The sequence below is a fragment of the Bactrocera oleae genome, chromosome 5 (genome assembly GCF_042242935.1).
Source record: "Bactrocera oleae isolate idBacOlea1 chromosome 5, idBacOlea1, whole genome shotgun sequence".
In the NCBI taxonomy this organism is placed as follows: Eukaryota; Metazoa; Arthropoda; class Insecta; order Diptera; family Tephritidae; genus Bactrocera; species Bactrocera oleae.
The window spans coordinates 30,813,667-30,840,259 of record NC_091539.1 but is presented as its reverse complement, the minus strand read 5'-3'; the positions used below and the strand labels follow the sequence as shown (position 1 = coordinate 30,840,259).

Below are 26,593 nucleotides of genomic sequence, written 5' to 3'. Positions count from 1 at the left end.
TAACAGTGCATATGTAGGTATATTTGTTTCTACCTACTTTCTCAAATTACAAACATTGAAAATTCTATTCAGCATTCAATTGTCCGCTCAACTTAATAAATGTGCGCCCATCACAACTTGCCTACTTGTCAGCAATTCGTCCTTGTGGTGATGCCTACCGAACAACTGTGCATTTTAGTGCGACACCCCGAGGTGTTGGCAGTCACTTGGAATGACTGCGTTGAGGGGGGATGAAAGTGTAAGCTGAAGAGCCGGCTGATTTTAGTTGCTTTCCTCCGTCATTGCTTCTGCGTTGCACCTTCGACATTGAACGTTGACACGCATAAGCATATTTACATACATACAAATATACACATTTATTCGATCACATATGGCTCGCTGATGGAGGTTACAACTGAAGTGCACACTTGTCGCACCGTCAGTCAATATCCCACCCACTGTGGGCCGACGCAAGGATTCAACTGGAAATAGAAATGGAAATGGGCTAGCAATCATTTGCAATTATTTAGGCAATAATTACTATTGTGTCGTATGCTTACATTTTGTCGAAAACTCTCCAGTGTAACAAGCAAAATTTTACTGAATATTTTGCTTTCGATGCAAACATCCCTGATTAAGTCAATGGGAATGTATGTTGATTTCGGGTACTAATTTGAATAGTTTCAACCCCGCTTTGGGCCTATATTTCACTTCACTTTCAAAAGTGTGACAAATTTCGAACCGATCATGTCTAGTATACGTACAAGTTTACATTATTACATTTAGCTAATACGATCGAAGAACTGGGACTGACGATTGAATTCAGGTGTTCAGTGATGTAGACCTGTTTCAGCCATTATCACAAATCGGCTCTTATTGTGTTGGATCGGAGCGACATTGTCGTTTAAATGTGTGTCTATGTGTGTGTTTATCCAAGCATTTTCATTTGTAAAAACACGGAAATGATAAACCTACGCATTCCTTTGAATAGCAATGCTGCTAACAAACTCACACATGAATGAATTACGCACATCAGTACGGTACTTGATCGTTGAATATGCTGTGGCACTTATCAAGCCATAGCTTTGCTTCAATGATGTTTTTTTTACAACGGTCAAAGAGGGGACGTCGGTTTGAGACCAATAACTTGAGAATTCTTAGATGAAATGTTATGAAACTTTGACAGTTTTCTAGCTAACGTTACTCTAAAACAGGCTTAGGTAGGTATGGGTATGCACGATCTATCTATCAGGGAAAATCCTTTTTAGCTGATGTAATAATTAACCGAAAGTCATTAACTGCTTGAATAATTTATAAATAAATACCTGTATATGTATTTCCTTAGAAAAATTTTCCGGGTAGTCTCACATGTTGCAGATATATTCAATGTTTTTATACTTTTCAATATTCAACAGTCGAAAGCTGGTATGCATCAGAAAACAGTCAAGGTTGAAAATTTTACTTCAATGACTTATTAAGCCCGCAGGCTCAAAGCCCAAAGAATTTAGTTTCGGGAGGGGTCCGCAAATTTGAAAATGATATCGGTTATTCTATGTATTAGGTGAACGTTCTAATTATTGATCAGTCGAGGAAAAATTAAATGTCGATATGTGACGTAATTTTTTCTTCTAATGGAATCATATCTCATTTGAAAATGAGAATCATATCTAAATTGAAAACAAGAACTGAGAATCGAAGAAATATTTATTAATGTGCTGTTTGCTGTTCAGGGCTGTTACCATTAATTGATATACATATTTGTGTTTATACAAATGGGCGAATCAATCGGAATAGCTTTCATTCTTAGATGCTTTGATTTTTATAAAACTATTTCAATATATAATATAGCTCGTGTTTTTGAATTTTTATATTTTTAAACCTTTATTAGTCAGGGAGCCTTCACCTATCATTAAATCATCCACGCAAATATAAAACCAAAATAAAACAAGTAAGGAAGGGCTAAGTTCGGATGTAACCGAACATTTTATACTCTCGCAAAGTCAAATGGTATACTCGTTTGAGATTTCTTTGTGGATTGACTGATATTTTCGGTAGAAGGTCAACTATTGGCACTGGGGTCCACATATTTAGTACTTAGGGGTTTGAACAGTTTTGGTTCGATTTAGACAATTTTTGGCCGCAAAGTTGGCATACTTTAATTGCATTATTCACGCAAAGTTTTACCCCGATATAATCATTGTTACCTGATTTGCATAGTGGAAAGTGAAAGAATCAGATGGAATTGAAAATGGTGTTACATGGGAAGTAAGCGTGGTTGTAGTCCGATTTCGCCCATTTTCGCACTATAACATAGAAATATGAGAAGAATATTATGTACCGAATTTGGTTGAAATCGGTTAAGCAGATCTCAAGATATGGGTTTTCACCTAAAAGTGGGCTGTGCCACGCCCACTGACTAATTTTGAACGCGGTTCCTATAAAGCCAATTTATACCATCTTAGAGATAAAATTTAATGTCTCTGGCGTGTTTAGTGCTTGATTTATCGCGCTTTTAGTAGTTTTTAACAGTACCGTTATATGGGGAGTGGGTGGAGTTGCCACCCGATTTCAACTATTTTCACACCGTCAATAGAAGTGCTAAAACATTTGCTTCTAGTGAATTTTGTTATTATAGCATTAGCGGTTTAGGAGATATGCACATTAAACCTATTAGAGGCGGGACCACGCCCACTTTTTAAAAAAAGTTTTAACTGCAGATGCCCCTCCCTAATGTGATCCTGTGTACCAAATAACAGTCTTGTATCTTATTGCGGAGCTTAGTTATGGCAAGTTATTTGTTTTTGATTAATGGCGTTTTGTGGGCGTGGCAGTGGTCCGATTACGCCCATCTGCAATACCAACCGTCTCACGGTACCAAGAAACACGTCTACTAAGTTTCATAAAGATATCTCAATTTTTACTCAAGTTAGAGCTTGCACGGACGGACAGACAGTCACCCGGATTTCAACTCGTCTCTTCATCCTGATCATTTATATATATATAACCCTATATCTAACTCGATTAGTTTTAGGTGATACAAACAACCGTTAGGTGAACAAAACTATTATACTTTGTAGCAACAGGTTGCGAGAGTATAACAAAAAATAATACAGCTGTAGTTATATCACATAATACTGTTTCATAGAAAATCGTTCCAATTAATAATTCTTGTTGATAACTCATAATTGCGCAAAACTTATGTTTACGTATGGAGAGCAACCAATAAAGACATAAATTCTATGAATTATACTGTACATACGCCATTTTGAGGTAAATTAAAAAAAATTAATACATATAATACAAGACAAAGATCAATAAAGAATAATTTGCTTCTTGGTGCATTTTATTAAAGAAGCAATCTTCTCGTTTTTTTCTCGATAAAATTTTGTTAGGGCCCTTGGGCCGCCCCCTTAATACGTGCTTCATAAGAATAATTCAATGGTGAAATTGCCTTGGCCTCAATGTAAGTAAGAGAACAGACAGGCTGAAGAGTGCAAATCTCTTTAGTAATAAATCAAAAGTGTTTGCTAAAAACGATTCTACTGTAGATATGCATGTATTTATGTTGAAAGCTGCCCAAACGATTATCTTTTTATGGTCGCTAAATTGCTTACTAAAGAGTATTTTCTTGAGGTCTGAGAACGGGAAGTTCCCTTCCCGGGGGAAGTTACTGGACGATAGATCCGGAGAATATGATGGTATGGATGTGAAGGTAAATGAAAGGAGCCAATTTATGCACTTTTGTTACTGTTGTTATTGATTTCAGCGTCGATGGTGCGCTCATGCGGCACCCACTTTGCGTAAAGTTCTAAGTATCTATCAAGAATCATATATCTCGAACAATTAAAATTTGCGGCAATCCTAAAAATTTTGTGGATTTTTTGATGATTTCGTCCGTAACTGTTTCTCTTGAACTGGATCCTTTGTATACCGTACTGGTATGACCTGTTCGGAATTTAACAAAACACTTACAATGGTTGTATCAACTAGCGAAGAGTGAGAGAATCAATATTACTTCTTTCTTAAAATATCGAAATTCCTATTTCATATATTTCAAAACTCAAATTCTGTATGTCACAACCGAATTGTTGGATCGCTGTGAAATTAATACATGTGCCTTTTGAAGGTTAGATCTGACTATAAAATATGTACATAAGTATGAGTATATTTAATTCTAGTGCTTCCCTCTCATGGTACAAACGGCCTTTCCAAATTTTTACCATATTTTAGGGCAATACGAAGTATTTTTATTAAAAGTCGTATATAGATTTACTGTAGAATCTCAATAATTTGTGCATATACATACATATGTATATATCCATACTCATATACTCGTATATACTTACATATGTATCAATATAATATCTTGTATACGCTTGCTTCCATAATGTTTATTATGAATGTATGAAGGTTTGTATGGACGCATGGTCACACCCCTTGCAGTTGTATATTACATTCAAATTATATGATTTACGAGGATAAGAGGACATTTCAAAAGTTTCCAATTTCAACTTTTTCTCTCTTGAAGTTGTCAAAGCACTTCGTTCTCGTTCTCGTCCTCGTCCTCGTTCTCGTTTTTCAATTCAAGCGGGGCAATGTGACATCTTTATGCAAACGCAGGGAAAAAGTGGAAAAGTTGACATATGTGCGCCTGCAGCAGTTTTTAAGCAGCACTACAGCAATATCAACAACAACCATGGTAAAATAGCAGCAGCTTAAGGAATATGGCCTTAGCGGGGTGGCCATTGAGTGATACTAAAGCTGCAGCAGGAAACACTTGATTTTTTGATGCAAAGTGTTTCGTCGACGATGCTTCAGCGGATTGCTGTGGAAATTGTTTGATTGAAAAATTAATAGGCAAAGATTGCAGAGGAAGACAGCAAGTAATGTATGGGTTCAAGCTGAGATGTTTCACATAAACATAAGTATAATAATTATAACGGTAATATGTTTCTCGAAGTTATTGTACGATTGGAATGGTCTGCAAACTGTCGTTTGTCTCCCAATTTCTACGATTCTTTTGATGTCAAATGTACAACCATTTAATTTGAAGTTATATGGTGGGGACGAATCTCCTTAGGACCTTTACGAACTAATAGCATACATATTCGCATATATAATAATGCATTCATATGTATGTACGTATATTAGGGTGGGTCGAAAAAAAATTGGTTGATAAAAACCTCTAAGAAAGGCTTTCCAAGTATGAGGTCGTAATTGTAACGGGAAGGTCTTCCGCTTTCCAGTTTTTTATTTCTACTTATTATCAGTTAGAAAAATTCTATCAACTATTCTATTCAACTATTTAGTATTTAGGGGCTTGAACAGTTCAGTTATTCACGCAAAGTTTTACCCCGATATAATCATTGTTGCTTGATATGCATAGTGGAAAGTGAAAGAATCAGATGGAATTGAAAATGGTGTTACATGGGAAGTAAGCGTGGTTGTATGTACCGAATTTGGTTGAAATCGGTTAAGCAGATCTCAAGATATGGGTTTTCACCTTAAAGAGGGCGGTGCCACGCCTACTGACTAATTTTGAACGTGGTTTCTATAAAGTCATCTCAGACCATCCCAGAGATAAAATTTAATGTCTATGGCGTGTTTCTTGCTTGGTTTATCGCGCTTTTAGTATTTTTTAACAGTACCGTTATATGGGGAGTGGGCGGTCTTGTTACCCGATTTCACCCATTTTCACACCGTCAATAGAGGTGCTAAAAACATTTCCTCCCAGTGAATTTGGTTATTATAGCTTTAGCGGCTTAGGAGATATGCGCATTAAACTTATTAGAGGCGGGACCACACCCACTTTTTAAAAAAAATTTTAACTGTAGATGCCCCTCCTTAACGTGATCCTGTATATTAAATAACAGTCTTGTATCTTATTGCGGAGCTTAGTTATAGCAATTTATTTGTTTTTGATTAATGGCGTTTTGTGGGCGTGGCAGTGGTCCGATTACGCCCATCTGCAATACCAACCGTCTTACGCTACCAAGAAACATGTGTACCAAGTTTCATGGAGATATCTCAATTTTTACTCAAGTTACAGCTTGGACGGACAGACAGTCACCCGGATTTCAACTCGTCTCTTCATCCTGATCATTTATATATATAATATATAACCCTATATCTAACTCGATTAGTCTTAGGTGATACAAATAACCGTTAGGTGAACAAAACTATCATACTCTGTAGTACCAAGTTGCGAGAGTATAAAAATTGACAACCGTTGAGCGGAGGACCTTCCCCTTACAATAAAGAGCTCAAACTTGGAGAGCGTTTCTTAGAGGTGTCTATCAACAAATGTTTGAAAGAACGGGGCGAAAGTAAAATATGCGTTTTCTTGACCCACCCTATTATATATATAATATAATAAACACTTTTACATACCTCTATTAGATGTTTGAGCGATCTGCTGAGTATTACGGCGACTTCAAATGGTTTTTGACTTTTCATGGAAAAAATACGGTGCTTTGGCAATCTGATCATTTCAAGGGCCTAATATTCGTTACACTTAATAGCCTTGCCTTACGTAATGCGTGCAACCCAAATAGGTACGCACATTCCTTTTACGAAGAAAGAGGGAAACCCCATAATTGCAACGATGGGGACACGGATGAATAAACCCTCGGTTTTATGCCCATCTCCTTTTGTGGAACTGTGAGGACAGTCGCATCAACACCACCCTAAGCCAAGGTGGTGAGGCACCGTGCTGATGGAACGGTCTCCTACGATGCCCGGGCGAGATCGGAAGTATCTAATGCGTTCTCTACGCATACCGGCTCTGCGGACGAGTGACCAACCTTTTCCGGCAAACTCGTAGGAACAGAATGAACACAACAAATAAAGAAACAAAACAAACAACAACTACTAACACCTTGACGACCCGCGCTTTGAGGGGAACAAGGACCCATAACGGAGTCTGACGAAAATACCTTCGTCGCTTTCAGCCAGGAGACGAATAAGAGTTCTCCCGGATGTACCAACCATAGTACGTCGGTGGAGACAGCAGTTAACATAACGGGTATCAAGCAAAGTACGCCAAGCATAAATACGGAACCCTCCACCTCAAAAACAGCTATGAGTACCAACCAAAGTACACTGGCAGTAAAAGGAGTAAAAGCCGGTACCAAAGGGCAGTGTTTATACTGGGCAAGATTGCCAAAGGCTGCCGGCACCTCAGTGGATGAAGAACAAAAAACACGCCAGAAGCAGAAAGTGGAGGAATACGAGAGCTTTCTGAAGAGGAAATAATCTGAACCTCCCACCGAGACCAGCGGGCAAAGCTGTTCCCAAAAAGGAAATCGCTCACAAATTGAAGCGACGGAAACTCTGCCCAAAATCAAGTGACCATCCAGAGTTTGATTCCTCAGAAACCCTAAAGAGTTACAAGATCATCCAACGCGAGACACACAATATCGGGGAGCTCAACCATAAACACCAGGGGCGAGTCTCTCTTACAATATATTCTATTTAGCAATTTAAGTGTATGTAATAAGGGCGATAAGCCAACATTAATTTTCCCAAGCTCAGTAAATTTTCCGGGTTGGGAGGAAGTCGTGACCCTTAAGCTATCAACAGAAACGGATAGCCTGGTCGCTGATGACTGGAGGGTCCGAGAATCATCCATGTGGGATCACTTCTGGATACTCTTCAGCATTCGCGAGAAATCCAGTACTCCCCTCCAATAACCTAATCACAGAAGAACAGGATGGATAAATTTACCAAAATAGCAGCAAAAAGCTTAGAAAACAGGAAATATAAGAATACAATCAATAATGTGCAAGAAATAAATGAAGAGGTGGAAAAGTTAGAAAAGATATTAATCACTTTTTTCAACCAATCGATACCGTTAACGGTTCTCAAAAAGAGGAAGTCGCCTCCATGGTGTAACGTTGACCTGAAGAACCTGAGAACAAAAGTGAGAAAAGCCTTAAATGATAGTTATAGGGTCAAAATATGGCAACCCTACAAAGATATAACTAAGCAATACAAAAAAGTAAGGAAGTTCTAAGATCAGGTGTAACCGAACATTTTATACTCTCGCAATTTGCAAGGATCAAAGCCCGGGAAATTACTTCAGGTGTTGGCAGAATTTTATATTAAACGAAGTATTGATCCGATTCAACCCATTTTTTACACAAAGACATACTATTATCGAGAGTTTCATTTATTTTATTTTATATGAATTCCAATTCCATATGTTACACATTGACCGATATGTTCTGGGCACTGGGGTCTACATATTACCTAGGGACTTGAACAGTTTTGGTTCAATTAGATATAAGATGGCAACTGTTGGTCACAAGGTGGCATACTTTAAATGCATTATTCACACAAAGTTTTACCCCGATATAATCATTGTTGCTTGATTTGCATAGTGGAAAGTGAAAAATCAGATGGAAATTAAATGATAGGCGTGGTTGTAATCCGATTTCACCCATTTTCGCACTATAACATAGAAATATAAGAAGAATGTTATGTACCAAATTTGGTTGAAATCGGTTAAGCAGTGTTTTGAAGTCGGTTCCTATAAAGTCATTACATACCATCCCAGAGATGAAATTTAATGTCTCTGGCGTGTTTATGTTTGATTTATCGCACTTTTAGTAGATTGGAACAGTACCGTTATATGGGGAGAGGGCGGGGTTGTCCCCCGATTTCCCCCCTTTTCACACTGTTGATAGAGGTGCTTAAAAATGTGTTCTCAGTGAATTTTGTTATTATAGCTATAGCGGCTTAGGAGATATGCACATGAAACCTATTAGGGGCGGGACCATGCCTACTTTAAAAATAATTTTAAACTGCAGATGCCCCTCCCTAATGTGATCCTGTATACCAAATAACAGTCTTGTAGCTTAATGTGGAGCTTAGTTATAGCAATTTATTTGTTTTTGATTAATGGCGTTTTGTGGGCGTGACATTGGTCCGATTACGCCCATCTACAATACCAACCGTCTTACGGTACCAAGAAATATGTGTAACAAGTTTTGTAAAGATATCTCAATTTTTACTCAAGTTACAGCTTGGACGGACGGACAGTCACCCGGATTTCAACTCGTCTCTTCATCCTGATCATTTATTTATATAAAACCCTATATCTAACTCGATTAGTTTTAGGTGATACAAACAACCGTTAGGTGAACAAAACTATTGTACTCTATAGCAACATAATGCAGCAGTATAAAAAAAGTTAGGAAAGCAAAAGCGGAGCTGGAAAAGGGTCAAAGGGTGGATAAGATCGATGCTTTTGAACAGAATGATTATAGCATCAAATGGGTCAGCGACACTCACAAGCTACGTAAGTAGAGGCTCTTCGCAGGTAGGTGTCCTTTCCCCACTGTTGTGGGTGGTGGCGCTGAATGGAATACTACTTGTACTTCAATTCAATGGAGTAGGAGTGAAAGCAGTGGTATATGCAGACGACATAGTATTGATGGTATCAGGGATGTTTCTTTCCATAATAAGTGAGATTATGAAAATACCCTACGACGGTGACACCTATTACCCGCAAACAACGCACTAAGTGTAAACCCTAGTAAAACGGAACTGATGATTTTCACGAGTAAAACAAATATACCTCAATTTAATCTTTCCTCACTCAGTGGTACAACTATTTCTCTCCCCCACGGCAAAATACCTAGGGGTTGAAATCGATGCCAACTGGCCATCATTAGACCAATTCTAACGTATGGAGGTCTGGTGGCCACCATTAAAGAAACAATACAATATCAGGAAACTAAATGGAATGCTCCTGCATTAACTGCTCATAGATGAGTTCACCCGTAACGTAGCCGCATGTTTTGCTTTTAGGATAAAGGAACTACGAGGCTGGAAATGGAAAGAATATGGACATAGTGTCATTCTAAATCAGCTCAACCTTAGTGAATCAGACTATATCCTCCCAAGGACTGAGGAGCATCTACCAAACTCAGCCAGTATCTTCCAAGCAGAAGTAGAGAAACCCTGTGGATTTCTCTTGAATAACTCTGGGAGGATACGGCAAGCGACCATATACACGGATAGTCAGGCAGTACTGCTGGCCTTTTCGGCGCCAAGGATTAATTCCAATGTAGTAAACATTTGCAGGAGGGCTTTAAGCTCTTTAGTAGGTCAACTCGAGTTGTCCATAATTTGGGTTCTCGGTCACAGGAACACTTTCGGCAACGAAAAGGCAGATGAGTTGACAAAGCTAGGGTTCTCTTTAGATGAATCCAAGGCGGAGTTAATTGCATGCCCGCTGGGAGCAATCAAAAGAGAGCTTTCCAGAGTATATGGAAGTAAATACCAAGCTTAAAGATAATAAAACAGATAAGGCCCAAGGATGACAAAAATAGAACTAATAACTTATTACATAGGTTCAGAAACAGCATATAATTATACTCGTAGACTTACAGCCACTATAACGGGACACTGGCCTTTTGGAGAGCATGCGCTAAAAATGGGCCTGCCATATAACAATATTTGCCGCAGCTGCAAGCTAGAATATAATAAAGAAACGGTCTTTTATTTTCTATCTGAATGCCACACTTTCTCTCTGAATGCCCTACTGTATCACAAACCTGACACAAATTACTTGGAACCCATCAGCACCAAACCTTGAAAGGTTGTCCACAAAAAGCATAACGGATATAAGTAGTTTCATTGAGAGCACCAAACGGTTTGACCGCAACGATGAAACAAGATATCAAAATAGAAGGTCCTAAAATAGTGCACCAAAATGGCGCATTCAGTACTAATTGAGTCCTTGTGGACAGCACTTCTACCTACCTACATATAAAGAATATTATTAGTTTCGAAAGCAGTAAACAAATTCATATGTTTTCTATAAATATATTAAGTATAAGTGCTGAAAGCCGAAACGTCTATTTAGGATATTTCCATGCAAACGTGTATCCAATATTAAATGTTTACTTAAGGGCACATTATTAGCAGGAAAGGATGTTCTCTGTATTTCATTACGATATCTATAATATTGACCAAAGTTTCGGTCCGGGGGATTGAAAAGTTATGGTCCGATTTCGCTTAATTGTAGATATTAGATGGCACACCTTGAAGGCACTATTTGTGCAAATTGTGATGCCTTCATTGGTGATTGACTTTTTTTTTTTATTATGTAAAAGAATTAGATAAAGGTTTAAGTTGTGTTATATGGACAGTAGGCGGGGAGGCCTTGTTTATCATCGGATTTCATGCGTTTCCATACTGTATGAAAACGTGCTAGAAAGACCTTTTCCCAGAAACTTTGGCAGATATCGCTTTAGGGGTTTGTGAGATAGGTACGTTAAACTTATTAGGAGTGTGCCACCTGTTTGGCTACCGAACCAGTACATGAAATAAATATGTACGCAAGCTAAAAACGATACATAATGAAAGAGCTGACAGACGGACCTTAGTGAGATGGAATGCCATAAGAAAATGCAGGATAGCCAAGATCATGCGCAAACGAAGGAAAGCACGCATGCTTTTTCTGACACGGGTTTCAAAGGACTGTTTGACGGTTGTTGGCCTAATGACCTGGCATCACATGCTCATCGAAGTAGTACCTTATTTAGAACTGGGATTAGATATCTAGGAGATTCGCAGTTCAAGAAACTAGATGAAGTATCCAAATTAGATATATAATATCTCCTTAAATTTGCAAAAAGCGTTGACATCCTCTATGACGAATACTTTTGCTCGAATTGAACTAAAACTGAAGCCCTTTGGCATTACTAAGGACAAGTAGGTCTCCGTATGGCATGGCAGCCGATCAGTAAAACCTAACCTATTAGGAGACGGCGTCACGTCTACTTCTTAAAAGCTTTTTAAACCACAGATTCTCCTCCATATTTTTTATATTAATTTATAGTTTAGTTATAGAACTTTTTACGTTTTTGATTAACGGAATTTTCATTCAACTCGCCACCCTCTTCATTTAGGTTTAACAAACACCCGTTAAGGGAACTCGCAGATGATTATACTCTGTCCAACACATTGCAAGAGTATAAAATGTATATGCATATTCGTTATTTAACGAAACTATGAATGGATTACCAATATACTTTGTATCTCATTGTAGGTCGTGGACTCATTTAGCTTCTTTACTACTTAGGTTTTAAGTCCTAAATATTCACATTACAGTGAATTAAAATAACACAAAACAATAAATTCCTCATATTAGAGTACCTAATATTTAAGCCCTTAGACTGGTTTCTAACTCCATTTTGATTGAAGTTTTTAATTCTGTATTATCGATATCCACTCAATTCGTCAAAAAGAACTCGTTTTTAATTCTGTATTATCGATATCCACTCAATTCGTCAAAAAGAACTCGGTTGAACTATTGCCGAACTTTAATTTGTTTGCGATATTACGGTTTTTGACAGAGTTGACTAGAAAATCAAAAGTTTATTTCGAAAAAATATCAAAAGAAATAAAAAAGAATGAATAAACTATTTAAAATTATTTTAAACTGTCAAAAATGTTTCGAACATAAGGAGTCGATACAATCACCTATCCTTAGGAATATAATATAATTTTTGAGTAAAATTAAATTTTTTAAGCGATTTATCCTCTTCAGTCATTTGGGTTTTAATCCACTACATTTCGGCATACCGAAGCTATAATACTCTTAACCGGCCAATGGTCAAAGTTTTGTTAGCTCTTTCTAGCCACGATGCTTGATATAAACAACCTTCAAGATTACATTTTAAAGATCTTTTATGAATATCTTCACCTTCATCGTTCAGTATTGTCATATATATGCTATAGTGGCCCGATATCGGCGGTTCCGACAAATAAACTGCTTCTTGGTTAGAAAAAGACATGTGCAATGTTTGCGAGCGATAGCTTATACTAGTTGGCGTGTAAACAGACGAACGGACATGTCTAATCTACTCAGTTGTGTTAATCATTTATACTTACAAATATTGTATATAGTTTATAGGATCTCTGACGTTTCCCTCTGGGCATTACAAACTTCGTGGCAAACTTAATTTACCCTGTTCAGGGTATATGGTAAACAGAGTTTTGTTGGTTTTGAACTTGAGTTGAATTGCTTTAACTTCAATTCAACTGAATGGAGTTGAAAATACATATACTCGATGATGTATTTGATCCCTCTTTGGACAGTTGAATTTAAAGTTATTATAATCTTAAAGTTAAAGTTATTATATCTTCAGAAAAGAAGGCAACTTTTTTTTAAGTGTTTGTCTAAAAACATCTTATTGAACGTGTATTGTGTATATTATTTTTATACATAATAAATTATTTGATCACGAATTTCTTAGTTTATTGTTTTCATGTCGAGGTGTACGGATAATTTTTCGTGCGAATTTATAGTATATGATATCTAGCGTCAATTCGACAGTGAGGTCTAAAAACCATGTTTACTCAATTTCATTATACTAGCTCACATATTGACCAGTATATACAATATAAAATCAACCGAAAAGAAGAAAATCACTGTATTGGCTATATTAAGACTAGGGGACTTTTGGCCCTAAACTACTTGAGAATATACTTCCATCTATTGTTGTATGTAAATGTGTATACATAGATACATATATGTACAATACGTATACATTTTATAAACAACTTACTCCTCATCTTTTCGGTCGAATAATGCACCTTTTATTATTAGTAAAATATTTTGCGCAAAATGGATGTAATGCTTAAATTTTGATGATTTTTTGAAGAGAATTGCCAAATGATAATGGTACTATTTATTATTTACTACAAAATAAAGTAGTCTGATGGGATTACAAATTTTAAATTCTTCTTATTTTCCTTTCTCATTCTAACCATTAGCTTTCCTGGCGTTATCGCATCTTCAGTAGTTTCGAACATAATAATTATATGGAAGATGGCTTTTACTAAGATATACTGACTTTGGTTTTTGCAATTGACTCTAGTTTGTGAACGAGCCAATGGGTCGCTTCTGCTTATATGCTTAAACTCCCAAAAGACAGATTCAAAGTTAGTTATCAAAATGTATATGGTATTTCAAGTTATTGCTTGCGCTGTCACTCAAACGGACAGTCGGAGAGACAGGCATTCGCACATCATGCGTGAACTTCCTGGGCTTTCGAATACAATGGCACAATTAATAATTTCTCAAGTTCTACTAGTATTAGGAGTATTAAATACATATATTGATATTCGTCCAAATCATGCTCATAACCTTTATAAGTTATGTGAGAGTTCAGTTTATATTAATATTGGCGAGCTGCTCGAACTAAAGATTTTTTGAGGCTCTCCGATTTTCTGGGGGATTTGCCATGCACTCCAACTCTGACCACAAACTATAGTCCAATCAATGGATTCAAATCTAAGGAATATTGCCTTTAAGCCATTGCTGGGTGGTTTTTTTGTTTGTGTGCTGGAGCAGAATTTCACTGTAAGATCCAATGCTCTCCATCGAAGAAAGTACTGCTTAACTGCTTCACCGCGCCTTCTAAAACATCCTGTTGGTACAATTTTGCCCCAGTTCAAACCGTTTTTTCGCAGAAGTGAAGAGGTGTAACGCCTTTACAGGAGAATCTTCACCAAACTATTACAGCAGCTGGATGAACCCTGAACCCTTGGAATAACTATTTTTACATAAATTTATTGCTTATTAAAAATGTATTCAACAGTGAAAAGTTTTTCATCTGTAAAAATAATATTATATTTTCATGACCGTTGATCGCGTGTCACTGAAGAAGCCGCTTGCATCTGTTGAGCCTAATTTGCTTCAAGCGTTTTGTCAGAAGATGACGAGTTTACCGACGGTAGGTTATCAAGTGGAGATCATCTCGAATAAGTCTTGACACTGATCTGGTCCATTTTTATACTCTCGCAACTTGTTGCTACAGAGTATAATAGTTTTGTTCACCTAATGGTTGTTTGTATCATCTAAAACTAATCGAGTTAAATATAGGGTTATATATATATAAATGATCAGGATGAAGAGACGAGTTTAAATCCGGATGACTGTCTGTCCGTCCGTCCGTCTGTGCAAGCTGTAACTTGAGTAAAAATTGAGATATCTTTATGAAACTTGGTACACATGTTTCTTGGTACCGTAAAACGGTTGGTATTGCAGATGGGCATAATCGGACCACTGCCACGCCCACAAAACGTCATTGATCAAAAACAAATAAATTGCTATAACTAAGCTCCGCAATAAGAAACAAGACTGTTATTTGGTACACAGGATCACATTAGGGAGGAGCATCTGCAGTGGGCGTGGTCCCGCCCCCTAATAGGTTTAATGTTCATATCTCCTAAACCACTAAAAAGCTATAATAACCAAATTCACTGGAAGCAAATGTTTTTAGCACCTCTACCCACAGCCTGAAAATGGGTGTAATCGGGCGACAACCCCGCCCACTCCCCATATAACGGTACTGTTAAAAAATACTAAAAGCGCGATAAACCAATTAGATTTTATCTCTAGGATGGTATGAGATGATTTTATAGGAACCACGTCCAAAATTAGTCAGTGGGCGTGGCACCGCCCACTTTAAGGTGAAAACCCATATCTTGGGATCTGCTCAACCGATTTTAACCAATTCGGTACGTAACATTCTTCTCATATTTCTATGTTATAGTGCGAAAATAAGCGAAATCGGATTGCAACCACGCCTATTTCCCATATAACAACATTTTAAATTTCATATGATTCTTTCACTTTCCACTATGCAAATCAAGCAACAATGATTGTACCGGGGTAAAACTTTGTGTGAATAATGCGTTTAAAGTATGCCACCTTGTGACCAAAAATTATCTAAATTGAACCAAAACTGTTCAAGCCCCTAGTTACTGAATATGTGGACCCTAGTGCCTATAGTTGACTTTTTACCGAAAATATCGGTCAATATAGAACAAGGCGGCAAGATCCACAAAGAAATCTAAAACGAGTATACCATTTGACTTTGCGAGAGTATAAAATATTCGGTTACATCCGAACTTAGCCCTTCCTTACTTGTTTTTTATTCAATATTATCTGCTTAACTTCAATACACTTATTTTAATGATCCTCCAATAATTTTATGCCATCCCTATAATTACTTTCCAGAAGCTCTGCAAAAAACCCGTCTACGGCTGTAATAGCTTCTTCATTCGACGAAAAACGCTTTCCACGAAGGAATTGTTTCAGGTCTCTGAAGAGCTAGTAGTCGCTGAGAGCCACATCTGGTGAATGCGGTGGGTGCTCAAGAAATTCGTACTTTAATTCGTTGAATTTTGTGAGCAGGTGCATTGTCTTAATGAAAAATAATTTTTTTGTGCTGCAAACCAGGTCTTATCATACCAATTTTTTCATCGAGGTGATCCAAACGGCTGCAATAATATTCAGAGTTGATTGTTTTACCTTTCTGATAATCCTAATATAAAATAAATTCCTTTTGCATCGCAAAAAACTGATGCCATAACTTTCTTTGCTGATCGTTGTGACTTCACCTGCTTTGAATCTAAACAATCAGCTTCAGTCCATTGTAAACGTTCTTGTTTCAATTTAGGATCATGGTGGTAGATCTAAATCTCATCAGTTATAAAAACGACGCAAGAAATCGGTTCTATTCTGCTTAAAACGCTTCAAATTATACTGAGAAATTTGTTTTCGATCCAGTTTTTGTTGAATTGTTAACGTGTGCGGCACTAACTTCCAAACAGCTTTTTCATATGTATTTCTCCATGTAAAATATGAAGTACTCGTTCGTCTGAGATGCTTATGGCATTTGCAATTTCACGCATAGTCAAACTTGGATCTTAACTAACAATTTTATGACTTGCACAATGATTTCTGGTGTGAATGCGGTTTGGATCGTCTTCAAGCCTAGGACGACAGCGTTTAAATTTACCAGCCCAAAATTCAACGGTGCGTTTTGAAGTTGAGACTCCTTATATACTTCTAACAATTGTTCATAAATTTCCTTTGCTTTTAAACTTTTCAAAACAAATAATCTATTCACTGCGCGATATTAAATTTTTTTCCATATTAAAAAAATAATCTGACACGTCAACTTCAAATGGCTTGTAAACAAAAAAAAACAAAAATGAATTTTGCATGTGTTCTCACGACAGATGTACCAACTTGAGAAAAAAACATTTGGAGCTAGTAGTGCTATTTCTTGGTGAGACCAACCAATTTTTCAACCAACCTGTAAATAAATACATATATGTATACTTTATAAGGTCTCCGACGTTTCCTTCTGGGTGTTACAAAATGTTACAAACAGCGTGGCAAACTTATGTTCAGGGTATAGGTAGGTAGGTAGAGTGGCTGTCTTCCGATACACCTAAGCCTTTAGGAGGCCCATCGTAATACCACCGGGACCAAGGTCCTCTCACTCTATTGGCTCCTCTCTGAACCACCCCGTACTTCTGATAAACTTAATCAGTAAGACAAGTTTTATCCGTGCAACCTCCGAGACGTCAGCAAGAAACCCCCCACCGATGGCTGCGATTCTTTTCCTATATAGAGCCGTGCAATCACTTAGAAGATGTGTAATGGTCTTCTCCTCTTCTACCCCCTGACAGCTTCTACAATAATTGTTATATGGCGTTCCAAGTCTACTTGAATGTCTGCCTATTAGACAGTGGCCTGTCAGTACTCCTACTAGAGTTTTTATATCATTCCGTTTGGATTTTAACAGTTGGCGTGTGTGCCTCATATTCTATTCATGCCACGTTGCCTGCTTGTTGAGCAAGTCAGCGACTGACTCCACTTAGACTCAGCTATGTTTATGCAAAGTGTGTCGATTAAATATCTACAAGTAGCCAGAGTCATATTTATGCCCTTTTCACCAGAATATAGTTGTAGGGTGGTGCCTGTTCTGTCTAATTCATCTGCTACATAACTAGTTCCTGGGGATATCACTGTGTCCTAGGACCCATTGCAGGTTTATCGTGAAATAGGATGTCAGATCCGCTAGGCTATCAAGACATTCTTTCATTGTCTTAGACGAAATCGTATGAGACATTTGAGATTTCAAAGCCGCCTGGCTGTCTTTATATATAAATATATTTCTTCTTGTGATCACATTCCTTGTCAGCACAAGAAGGCTTTCTTTAATCGCTGTGACCTCTGCTTGCAAGACACTGTAGTGGTCTCGAAGCCGAAAGGCGATTTTCGTATCTAGTTTAGCTGAGAAGACACACTCGGTTATCTAGCTTTGAACATCCTTGTCCACTACGCACCTTTCTCTGGAGCGGAAGGCAATATTGGAGACCAGATTTAGATTCAGTTCTGTAGGATTTCAAAAATCCGTGGTTATGGGAAGAAACGGGAAATTCCTAAGTGTCATAGAATGCCCCTTATTACTGATCCAGAGAAGTGGGGATAACACGCCTCCTTGGGTGTACCCTTTCGGAGAGATCTGCACATCGCTGAAGCTCCCAGCGTTGAAATAATTGACATGCCCAAGAGCATCTGTTCAATTAATTTCCGGAGAGGCTCAGAGATGCCCAAATCTTTAAGCGCGCTCAGTATGGACTTCGGCTGGATGATATTGAAAGTACCTTCTATGTCTAAGAAAGCTACGAGGGTGTATTCTTTTATCTCCAGAGACTTTTTAATCTCTGCTACCACTGAGCTTAACACCGTTTCTGTGAAATACGCATGCTGCAAAACTTCCATTTTTCCTGGGTTTAGCTTGCACCTTATACATATGTATTTCTATTAGCCTCTTCAGCGTTTTTAAGAGAAATGAGGACAGACCAATTGGTCTAAAATCCTTTGGATTAGTGTGTGAGCTTTTGCCCGCTTTTGGTACTTGTATATATTCCACGCTGACTTTTCTCCATACCGAGGCAATATAGTTTAATTACAGTGCCCCTTTGAGCATGGTTGTTAACCAGTATATTATGTAGCTCTGGGACTGCTGTAACTGAGCCGGGAATATCCCGTCTGGTCCCGGCGATTTATAAGGCTTGAAGCTGCCTATCGCCAAATAAATATTACTATCTGACACTATGTCTACAGGAGGGTACTCTGCTAATACCTCACTGCCCTGTGTATGCTCCATTGTGTGGTCCTCGGGAATGTGTGGTAAGTATCCATTAGCAGGCCTAGAGTATATTCACTGGATACCATCCAGTTATGGTCTGGCTTCTGAAGGGGTATCCAATGTTATGGTTTGACTGTGTCATTATTTTTCATTTTCATTGTCATTACAAAAAGATTTCTACGAATTTATTTTTGCTCAGGGTATAAAAATGTGCTTTTCTCTTCGAGTTTTTCTTCGCTGTATCATTTACAATTTACAAATATTGTAACAGAATTTATGGCAATACTATGGAGGACTATCCTGCCTTCAGCAAAACGTTTGCGCAACATTTCTGTAACATTTTCAACGATTTCCTAGTCGTGATTTCATTGGAAACAAAAATTTTCATTTTTTTATTACAAAAATCGCCTGACAATCTTTCCCCGTCGTAAACAAACTGCTGCCAAACATATACATATATGTAGATCAAACTTCACACAAATATCCAAAAAGGTTGAACTAATCAAAAAAAAAATTTATCGATTCAGTTTGCTCGCACAGTTTATGTGAACAAGTCCGGGTCAAATTTGATCTTGAGTGTCGTTTAAAATACAGATATTATAAACATTTTGTGAATATGTTTTCGATACGTCGCGCCAATCTTCTCTACAGTTTGAATCGCACTCTTTTAACCCGTGCGTTTGAGTACATATACATGTACATACTTGTATGTAGGTCTTAAAGAAATTTTACTTGAAATAGATCTCTAAGAACTTTTTCATTATTTTTTGTTCAGATTTTACATAATAGTTGAGCACGAAATATAACTAAGATTATACAATTCTACCAGAAATAGGATTCAGCACTCAACTACTTCATATGTTAAAATGTTTGTACTAGTATGTATGCGCATATTTATGTATGTATAATATGTACATCCTCTTTTCTAATGCATGCACATAATGTTCTTTTTGCTTGATGTAATGCTTTCTTACTTGTTTATTGTCGTGCTATCTCTTTGTGACATTTTTAAAAGAAGCTTTTAGCGGTAAATAATGAAAAGTTAAAAAGCCACATCAATGAGATTTTTTTTCCTTTTCTCAGATACTTTTCCACTGCGTTGTCCTCATTTGTGCGTCGTAAGGAAAATGTAGAATGTAAACTGTTAAGGCACATAACGGCAACAATGCACATACATACGTACCTAAGTGTGTGTTAAAGAGCTTCTAACTATTTGCCGTACATGTGTTTTTGTGCGCGTAATTCTAAAAAATGGCGCATATTAATTTCCATTTTCGCTTTTCTTTTCATGTTGTATGAGAACCTTTTTTCTTTGGGTTGCTGGCTCTACTGCTCTGACAGATGGACCGTAATGGCTGCGTTGTTATGATGCGCTTTTGTGGCAGGCTATAGATATATAGGTTTGCATCAGGCGGAAGCCATGGCAGACTGTGGTCGAAAGGGGCACCACACTGTTATGAGCATTACGTGTTGCGGTGTAAGTGTGGATGTTTGCGCACAAATTGAAATGATACACAAATTAGTGTGCTGTACGGACTTTTAATAGCTTTGCCGTATTTAAAGGGAACACATTATATGCGTATTTTGTCTTATATGAGTACATACGGTGGTGGTGCTATAATTATGAACGATTTTTTTTTACCACTTTCTCAAAGATTTTGTTTTATTATTTATGCTGTTGATTATTTTCTCCCATAAAACACCAAACTATAATACCACTTTCTCAAAGATTTTGTTTTATTATTTATGCTGTTGATTATTTTTTCCCATAAAACACCAAACTATAATACTTTGTTTCGAACAAAATTTCTAGTATTGTTAAGAAAAATACTACTCAAAAATCAACAAAATGTTTGAGTTAATTTAAACAGAAAGGGCTATAAAACTTAATACAGTCGACGCTCACAAATTAGAACCTTCACTATGTTTAATTATAAAAGATAATGTGGCATGTATTGCACTGAATTGTTTTTTGTTTTTAATAATAATACTACATAAAAAAATTTCATTTCACTTTTTTGAAGTATATTTATTTAATTTTTTTGGTTGAACATAACATCCCATTTTTAGAATTCTTTCAAATTATTATAGTTTTATTTAGAATTTGTATAACTTTACTCTATATAGTTTTCGGTGTAGTATGAAGTATACTTTTCCTTATAGAATTAATTAACAAAAATAACTAGTTTAAGCTTCAAAATAAAATCGTTTCTAATTCGTTGGCCACTACTGTTTATAACTTAAATCTTCGGACATCATACCTATCTGTTCAATATTTAAGGAAAATGTAAAGATTTTTTAACATACATATATATTAAAAAATATGAAAAATTTGATATAATACAATAGTTAGTTAATAGGTTTTGTTAGTGGTGAGTTAGTGCGTATTGCTACTATAAGTGATCTGGGTTTTTGTTTCGGCGAACATCAAACACAGTTTTTGCCAAGTTGATAGTATTTCTACCTCGAAAAAAACGCTCGCAGTTGGTTTCAGACTTGTAGATCCCTCTATTTTTCCTATCAAATGCCCCCTACCAATTAGAAGTGAACGCTGGTGTGATTCTCCCTTACAATTTTGGATCCGTTAAGGAGCGTTTTCGATATGATATCAAATTTAAGGTTACAAGAAAACCTCGACGATGAAAATAGTAATATTTCTTCTCTTTCGATAAAAAAAATCAACACTCTTAAACTTATGTAGATGAAGATCCCAGTCTCAGATAGCACGAGTTCTTAAAATCACTGTCGTTCGTTGAGGCCTTTGAATATTGTGTGCCTGAAATAACACAACATATCTACTTAGAAATATATCAGTGATGCTACTATCTGTTAGTGATGATGCAAAATTATGTCCCCAAAAAATTACCCTTGAATAGGATGAGTTTTGTGGAAAGTTAGTTTTAATGTGCTATACTCTTATTATGAGTTTAATAAGCAGGAACGATAACTTCCAACATGTTTTGGAAAAAGTAAAATATCGCTTTTCAAAAACTTCAGTAAACTCATAAGCACAATGGTCTTTCTTATCACTCCTCAATTTCCTTCACCTTTGTATTTTTAAGGACTTTTTAATAGAAAGATAGCCGTAAATTTAACATTAATGATTGGTTTTATTAAAAATTTAATACTCCATATGCATTTACATATATACATAAACACATTCTGAGATTTGCGGCCATAATTGTAAGCTTTGAGAAAGTATAACCATGTACGAGGATTCTTTTTCGATGGTTATTCGCTAAAACTAAAACTACTTTGCAAAACGCATTAAGCGCAGTAATGGGTTTTCATTAGGTCCTTTTGCTTACTATGGCCCATCACTTTATGCCCTTTCGCTCAAACACTCACTGTATGTTTGTATGTGTGTGCGTCAGTTGGCGTACAGTTGTCGAAAATTGTTCGTAAAAAGCAAAATAAGAAACCCAAAAAAGAAGTGCTCTTTACTTAAATTCGTTTCATTAATGCCGTGATGGGCAATGTAATATGTAGCGAAGCGGAGTACTAGTATTAAAGTATTTAAAATGTTTGGGCAAAATAAATATGTGTATGCATGGATTTCGATACATAATAATAAACTATTGGTCAACAAACAAAACAAAAATAGTTTATTTGCAATAGTGGCTGAAGTATAGAAAGTTATAAATAAATAGTTCGAAGCAGTACATACTACTCCCACTTCTTCTTATTGATTGGGGCTTTAAGCAGTATTCACAACATTCACAACATTCTCAACAGTATTTAGGTTTCTTGTCATATTTTTCTCGGTTTTTTTAAAAATGTATCTAAAACTGCCTCAACTAAAACACCTATGTCTCTGTGAAAATTCATGGATACTAGACCGTTGAGTCTCTTTTGACCTGTTGCTTGTCTGATGTTAGCTACTCCACATCTCAACCTTCACGAGGAGTTGAAATCATTGTTTTTTAATAGTTAATAACTTTTTCATAACGAATTGTCTTGAATACTAGATAATTAAGTAATGAGAGATCTATTTACCATTAAAAAATAACATAAAATCAGCTGATTGAATTGAATTTAAATTAAATTTTGGAGTTTTAAAAGAAACTTTAAAATTTGTTATTAATTTTGTGAAAAATATTCGTGGCAGCGATAACTTCCTCCGTCTTAAAAGGTACACTGTTCATGCCACCAATCCATGCAATCAATACATTGTATCCATTCCTCGGAGGATCTGCGTATTGCTCCCTGTGCGAATGCTTACGCTTGCCCCAGACAAAGATTTTTGATAGATACTCATGTAACTTAACTCACATTAAACATAACCTTTAAGCATGTAAAGAATAGTAAACTTAAATAAATCACGATAATACAAAAATATAATTTACCTTGGAAATTTACTTATTTTTACTTTAATTTTTAATCTTGAAAATAAATTAAGTATCTGTTATATTGTAGTACGTTTAAGTTCCCTACAACTGTGTCACAAATTAATGTAGAAAAGTGTAATTGGGTTCAGGGAATCGAAGTATGAATGCGCATCTGAAGTTTAAAACTATTTAAGTAATGGATGGCTTAGCCCTCTAATAAATGGAATGTACATATGTATCTCACAAACCACAAAAGTGGTAGTACCTCCTCATACAGTGCGATCGGATGATAATCATATATAATGGTTATGTCCAAAACTACTAAAACTGCGGTAACGCACTAAAAGTTGTAAATACATATAACACATTTTTAAATTCTATATAGTTCATTCCCTTTACAAAATAAAAGCCAAGCCCAACCGAAGTTATCGGACTCACCTTGTCATTTCAATGGATAAAATCGGAAAATACTTTCCCTAGCCCCCAAATACCTAATATAAGGGCTTTTGAACTTCTGATTAATTTTATATCGCATATACGAGTATAGGTCAATATGCGAGAGTCTCTTCAGAAAGCAATCTTTTATGATAATGATACTTCGAAATGAGATAAATTAATAAAATTGGATTCATATTACCTGTAGTCTGCATGTGACAAATATGAGAAACTTAAGGTTGGCCTTATGACGTAGATATAAAGTAGAAGTAGACATATAATGCTTGAAATACTTAAATATGTGAAATGAAAATCTGCAAAACAAAACATAGTAGCATTGATAATAGCGGTTATACCACTTTAATGGCGTATCTGCACAATCTCTTGAATGAATTCAACTCGACCACAAAGTTGCTTTTATATGAAGCAGAATGGCTTATCGCAGGCTGTCAATATACGTTACTATGATACCAAATAAGACATTAAACAATTTCAAGGCATTGATCAGCGCAAATTTCGAGAGTATGTTATAAAATGTTCGGCAGGCGAATTTTGCCACTTAGTGTGGGAGTGGATTGTGGATCCTATTGCAAAGTCAATATTTGGGCTTAACTATATGCTCGAATGTTAATTTTGAGCCTCCGCATATTTTTATACTCTCGCAACCTGTTGCTACAGAGTATAATAGTTTTGTTCACCTAACGGTTGTTTGTATCACCTAAAACTAATCGAGTTAAATATAGGGTTATATATATATAAATGATCAGGATGAAGAGACGAGTTGAAATCCGGGTGACTGTCTGTCCGTCCGTCCGTCCGTCCGTCCGTGCAAGCTCTAACTTGAGTAAAAATTGAGATATCTTTATGAAACTTGGTAGACATGTTTCTTGGTACCGTGAGACGGTTGGTATTGCAGATGGGCGTAATCGGACCCCTGCCACGCCCACAAAACGCCATTAATCAAAAACAAATAAATTGCCATAACTAAGCTCCGCAATAAGATACCAGACTGTTATTTGGTACACAGGATCACATTAGGGAGGGGCATCTGCAGTTAAAACTTTTTTTTTTTAAAAGTAGGCGTGGTCCCGCCTCTAATAGGTTTAATGTGCATATCTCCTAAACCCCTAATGCTATAATAACAAAATTCACTAAAAGCAAATGTTTTTAGCACTTCTATTGACGGTGTGAAAACCGTTTAGTGTGCACTAAACACGCCAGAGACATTAAATTTTATCTCTAGGATGGTATGAGATGACTTTATAGGAACCACCTCCAAAATTAGTCAGTGGGCGTGGCACAGCCCACTTTTAGGTGAAAACTCATATCTTGAGATCTGCTTAACCAATTTCAACGAAATTCGGCTAAACGTTATTTTCATATTTCTATATTATAGTGCGAAAATGGGCGAAATCGGACTACAACCACGCCTATTTCCCATATAACACCATTTTCAATTCCATCTGATTCTTTCACTTCCAATTATGCATATCAAGCAACAATGATTATATCGGGGTAAAACTTTGCGTGAATAATACGTTTAAAGTATGCCACCTTGTGACCAAAAATTGTCTAAACCGAACCGAAACTGTTCAAGCCCCTAAGTACTAAATATGTGGACCCCAGTGCCTATAGTTGACTTTCTACCGAAAATATCAGTCAATCCACAAAGAAATCTCAAACGAGTGTACCATTTGACTTTGCGAGAGTATAAAATGTTCGGTTACATCCGAACTTAGCCCTTCCTTACTTGTTATTTATATGTTTAGATGTACGAGTACGTAACAAATTATGATTAGGGTAATTAATTTTTCTTTAAACACGCTTTAATTTTTTACAATGCCAATAATTTATTTTTTCTTAACGTAACGATTTTCAAATCCAAACAAAAAATGCTTTTCCAGTGCAGTATTCACTTCCATTCCCATCATTAATTGTGTACGCCAACATAAGCTCCTACATACGAGTACATACAAATATAAGTAAGGCCGACTATTTCCCACAGTCGCATCAGTGTAATTTCGATTTCGTATTTTTTATTCTGTTAGAGCCATTTAATGTCTGTAGCTCTACAATATTACCTATTAGAGGGATTTATTACAATTTCATTGTGCGCAGATGTGCATTTACATGCTGAAATAAATACCTATGTATGTATGTACAAAATACATAATTCTGTATATACATATATTCAAACATATTTATGCATATTTGTAAATTTTTTGCTTTTACGCACATACATACACCGATAATTTTAAAACTACATTTTTATTTGTAAAGTTGGGCTTTTAATGCCTGTGAATTTGGACCCTCATTATCTGCTGACCACCAAGCAGCTTTCACTAGAGGAATAACTAAAGTCCGTCATATACCGCACTAAAAAATAAAGACTTGAAACAAAAAAAATCCAAGGTTTAAACTGTCGAATGAGACGATCTTATTTGTACATCGGAGAATAATAATGAAGTAGCTAAAATGTCACATGCACGTTTATATTTATGTAAGTTTGAGTATTTGAACGCAATTCTTAGTGCGGTCAACACCCGCACCATTTACTTAGCGTATTATATCTTAACTCACTAATGTTGTTGCAATGTTATAGGATTTAAGTTTGTTTGATTTTTATGCGCCACACAGACACAAAATCAAGTCTTCCCATATCACCTTACATATACATATGTATGTACATATATACTATATGAACGTATTAAAGTCAGCTTCATCACTGCAGCCGCTTTGAAACAGAATTCACTTACTTATATAGCAGTTGTTGTTGGCATTGATGCTGGTTTTAACGAGGACTAATTCATCGCGCAGTCGAGTTTTTTCAGTCCTTTGGTTGCGTTTGTGTGTGAAATAAATTTTGATTGGTTGAAA

General features: G+C 36.4%; 1 long non-coding RNA gene across 1 annotated transcript; it reads right to left on the bottom strand.

The window, feature by feature from the left end:
• Positions 1 to 26,593, bottom strand: LOC118682626 (uncharacterized). Its single transcript, XR_004978450.2, has 2 exons — positions 26,473 to 26,593; positions 1 to 461 (listed from the first exon to the last, which is right to left on the bottom strand). It is a non-coding gene; the product is annotated as an uncharacterized lncRNA (long non-coding RNA).